General features: G+C 35.1%; 1 pseudogene; it reads left to right on the plus strand.

Moving 5' to 3' along the window:
* Positions 1–460: 460 nt before the first annotated feature.
* Positions 461–4330, plus strand: LOC121392436 (annotated as a pseudogene).
* Positions 4331–5430: the final 1100 nt, after the last annotated feature.

A 5430-nucleotide genomic window follows, 5' to 3' on the forward strand; every position in this document is an offset into this window, starting at 1 on the left:
GTTCAGGCAAAAAGATATATCAGTACGACAAAAGAGCAAACATCGACAGTTTTTTTGCTTAGTTTTCTATGCACAAAGCGTCAATCTTTTCATGAAACAGCTTTCCTCAGTGATGCGTTATAACTTAGAGTTTGTCGATAGGTTTTGAATCAAACAGCGAAGTGACTGCTCAGTGAGGATCCCAAGATTTTCTAGCCGTTTGGAATATGCGGTGTTGACATAAATTATGTTTGTCATTTTAACTCAAATTATGAACTAACTACCTTCTGTTATTTATAAACACACACAGTATACAAATAATCACATATAACTCACTGTGTCCGTCCTCTCGAGAACTACGAAGGGCAAGCTTTCGTGTGCGGCCCTTGTGTTGTAAGATCAAGGAATCCAATGGACAACGCCCATATGTATCACGTGCTGATCATATGATAATACTCGTGTTACTATCATCTAGTTAAAGATGGAGGAGGTCAGTGTGAAGTTTAAAATCAAGGAGGAGAAATGGTACAGAAATATTATTATCCAACAGAATTAGCATTAGCTGGAGTGAAACCCTGGATACTAACTGAACTAAGATTGCATTCACAATTGAACATTGCTAATTAAGTATATTACAGATGTGGCCAGCCATGTTGACACTTGCCTGAAGTAAGAGAAGACAGGAGAAGATCAAGGTCTCCTCATCGCAAAGAAGACACAGGTCCGTTCCAAGAAAGACGGCGATCACGAAGTAGATCCCGCGATCGCAGAGAGGAGACGTTCATCAAGAGCAAAGGCGAGACCAGAAAAAGACGAGGTATTACAATTTTCAAAATTAAATAGTTTAGGTTTTTTTTGTGATAGCCGTCACTCCAGATCTCGATTCACGAGAAAGAGAAGATAGAAACCCAAGAGTAGAGTAGAGATAGAAGGTAAGAGTCAAATGATACTATATATAAATCAATGGTCTATTAGAGCCAGTCAGTGGTGGGATTTAGCACCTCGTGGATTTGAACATATTTCACCATACAATTCAAAGCAATGCAAGGTATAGTAATAGTACATGCATATTGATATTTCTCTGTAGACATATAGTGAATAAGTGGTATGTACATAATTGTGTAATAAATGGTTGTCATTACTATAATGAACATTTTATAACTAGCTGATCCTCCTATAATACATTGTTTAAGTAGCCAGTGTGGTGACTACATGGTCAATGTATATGTGAATTTAATCTGGACTTAATTGTCAGTTCTTGTATATATGCATTGTATATTGTACTATAGTAAACAGCATATGTGTTTAAAGGGCTACATTACCAGAGAGAAAGAGAGAGCATACTATAGTAGTTGATAAGGTTGTTTGTTTAGCCCATGTTTTTTTGTTAGTATATCATTGGATATCTCTGACTATGATTAGTGTTACTCATGTTGTAAATAAAAAAGATTGTATTTCCATTCCCATGCCCCCTGCACAACAAACTCCCCAAATTGGCACAAACAACTACATGCTTTTTTATTTTTTTACAGCTGCTGGGTCGAAGTTCCACGGTAGGTATTCGCTCTCCCTGCTCTTGGAGAAGCCACTGAACCACTTCCTGGTTCCCCTCCCCTCAACCAGCTGCTAGTCAAATGACCCGACAAGCTAGGCGCTTTTATATTGGAAACATCCCCTTGGTGTTACTGAAGTAAGTAATGATAGTCATCAATGTTTCACTTCAATTTACAAGTTACACAACAAAAAGACTTCTAACTTGTTCTTCCTTTAGGAGTTAAGTTGGAAATTTCTTCAATTGAAAAAAAAACTATCGAAGCTGGCTTATGCCTCTGCCCCTGGTACCCCTTACCTGTATTTAGCTGTTCAGAATAACATGGAAAGAACTTTGCTTTCATAGAGGTTTGTCTAAGCCACACTTAATCCTTCCTTTGGGTTTTATGTGTAATTCTAAAACTCTTGTGGTGATAGTTTCGTTCTTTGAAGAGAACAACTTAATGCAAGGGCATTTGATGGTATTGTGTTTTCAAGACAGGCTCTTGAAAATCCGTCGCCTAAAGACTATGCTCCAATCCCTGGAATAGGTGAGTAAAAAGTCACTTATAAATCTCTCTGATCTCTCGCTCTCTATCTCTCTCTTCTCTTTGATCCTATCTATATCTGGTGTGTGTGTCTGTTAGACAATCTTCCAAAGCATATCACCTGGAGTAGTGTCCACTGTTGTTACTGATGGTCCATGGAAGGTGTTTTGTGGGGGGCTACCAACTTACCTCAATGATGATCAGGTTTGCCTTCAATTCATATAGTAATATCAAAATAAAATAATATCATATAATACATTATTAGTTGCTTGTAGGTCCAGCTGTAATACTTATGTTATATGGTATCAATAATTATTATTACTTTACTTCTTTTTCTTCTCTCCCATTGAGAGTAAATTCAAAGCGCACACCCATCGTCTATCCCTTGCTAGCTCTCTACACTTTCTCCTGCTTTCTCTTGCCGCTATTTTTTTGAGAAAAAGAACTTGTTCTCGTCTTTTCAGCATTATGTATGCAGGTTTATCTCTCCCCCTCCTTTCCTTTCCAGCTCAATCTAAGCCTCCAAAAAACTAGTAACAGATATTATACACTACCAGCTGTTTATCAGAATATTCAATTTTGTTTTCCTTCTTTACAGCAGCTAACAAGCATGTGTGTTGTATATATTGTTTGTGCTATATTTAGCACTTACTATAAATAGAATGTTTTCTATATAGCATGTGTATTTTATAGGGTGACAGTCTGGACTACTCAGAAACAGTATTTGTTGTTATATATATCTCCCCAAGTGTACACTTCTTTATTTTTTTCAGCTTTTTGTTTAGATAATTTTAGGTCAATATGGTGTTATAATGCAAATTTGTGTAATGCACTGTTAAATACTTGAATGTGTGAGTATAATGTGGTCCATGTAATGTTAATACATTAAAATTCGAGTATTGGATTTGCTAGCTAGTCAACATGCTCTCTAAAGTTTGATATTTACTAAAGAAATCTGCTGCTTTTATTAGGTTTTTATTATTGAACTCCGTGAACAAAACATACCACAGCTTAAGGGACTTAAAATGGTTGTAGTTAAATAGGGTTACTGGTACTGAACTTTTAAATTATTCCTGCCGAATCTCTGGAACAATTGTTTGGTTTAGGTCTTGGGATATAAAGTACAGGTATGTAGGATTTAAGTTAATGGATTTGTAGCGCTTTGGTTGTGCATGAAGGAGTTTATAATTATTATTAATAAGCTTTATTTTCTTCACATGTGAAGAGTAAGGTTGTCCTCATTTGGTGAATTGAAGGCTTTTAATTTAGTCAAAGGACAGTGGTAACAACGTTTCCAAAGGATATTGTTTTTTTGAGTATGTGGACATGAGAGTACTGATGTGGTAAGGAAGGACAATCATTTGCATACAATATCTTGATTAACAATGTATCAAAGTATATTGTATTTGAAAGCTTGCATCCTAAATACTCTATTACATATAAGAAAGAGTTATCATTAGAGATACTTTTCTTGGCCACTTTATACACACTCAAACTCTTTAATCCTTTTTCCTCTAGGCTATAGCGGGACTTAGTGGTATGGCATTAGAGATAAAACAAATTGCGTCGTCCAACGAGCTAGTGTAGGAGCTAAAGCCATTGAAAAATGACCTCTGATATAATTCAATGGCTATGCCTATTTAGCTGATACCAGGTCTCCGCTGCCTAGTTCTGCTCAAACTGCCAATACAGTGTTGTTTTGATGAACATGGTGTCTGAGGATGAACTGAAAGATGATGAAGACTATGAAAGTAAGAAAGGAATTATTTTGTAGTTTAACTAGTGCTTTGAAATCGTCATGCGTGTAGTACAGTTAATCATTTGTTTCTTGTCTTTATTAATTATAAAGCTACTGGGACAAGTAATATGTTCATATCTTTCAATCATAGGCCTATTTTGTCTTCTCTAACTCCGTTGACAATAGTATCCATGTATTCAAGTGTTAATTGTCTTTATAACTTTTAGGTATCTTAGAAGATGTACGTTGAAGAGTGTTCTAAATATGGAACTGTTTGTTAGTGTTGAAGTTCCACGTCCTGTGGAAGGCATGGAAGTTCCAGGAGTTGGAAAGGTATGATAGTCCCCTCATTTATTAAAACTAAAACATTATCAGTTTTTACAAATTGTCTTTTTCATTTTTAGATATTTTTGGAGTTCACATCAAGTGATCAATGTCAGGAGAAGCTAGACGGGGTTTAGCTGGACGCAAGTTGCCCAACCGTGTGGTAGTGACCCCTCTTTCTTTGATCCGAGAGATTACCAGGACAGCGTAATTTGTTGTCCAATAAACAAAACACACAAATTATATTTAACAGTAGGTTGTCTATGATTATTGATTCTAAACATTTTATTCTTTTCTTTAATACTATCATTGTGAATGATATAATTCATACTGAACCTTTGAAAAGAAGAAGTTATGAAACAAAAACAAACATGTGCTTAATCATATATAATCACAATTAGTACAACTAGTATAAAAACAATTAAACCCTATAGCACGAATTCAACACATTAGTCTAATAATAATGTACAACTCCTAATTGTTATCATAAGAGTTACACTATTTATTTTTGGTCAGTATATTATATTAAGCACTTCCTTAAATGAAGTATGTCACTAATTAATTAACTAATTAATCTTTAATATCATTTTTGTGTTGTTGTTGATAGAATTACTATAGCTTTCCAGGTAGCTACAGCTTTGACCTACTGTAATAGTTTGGTGGGAACTGGTCTTCAAATTGAGAGGAGGTAGTCCCTCCAATGGCCATAGTTATCCAAATGAGCAAACTAATGTATCAATAAGACTACAGACAATATTATATAAAGACTCTCATAGGTAGATATAATACTTACGGCCACTCCTTTTTCATCAGGTTTCTATGACGAACATTTGTTTCAATAAACGCAGAAAAGAAGGTTAAGTAGAGGAGGAATATCAACTTGTCGTAAGAACCTTCTAAGTCCTTGTCTACATCTTTGTCTAATATTGTAGAAAGTCTTGACCCAATGAATCAAAAGGTTCCTAGTTATATAAACATATAATACATTTGTCACAGCATATAATGATCTCTTTACTTGTCTGGATAGAGTGAGGGTCTTAGCCATTTGTATGATATTGTCTCCCATAGTGACAAGATATGACGACCAACTACAAATTCCATAGCCTATATTAACTCAATGACTGTTACATTGGATATAGCTAATATACCTTCTTGCTAGTAAACTTCTTTCCATTTTTAATATTTTCTTGACATATTTTCTAGTTCTGTATTAAGCATCAGTTCTTCCAGAGGAGAGAAATCCAATAACTATTTCTACTACATCAAGACACTCTCTTAGACTTTGCTTGTACGTAGTTCAGTAACATCTCT

This window comes from Gigantopelta aegis, unplaced genomic scaffold (assembly GCF_016097555.1).
Source record: "Gigantopelta aegis isolate Gae_Host unplaced genomic scaffold, Gae_host_genome ctg3823_pilon_pilon:::debris, whole genome shotgun sequence".
NCBI lineage: Eukaryota > Metazoa > Mollusca > Gastropoda > Neomphalida > Peltospiridae > Gigantopelta > Gigantopelta aegis.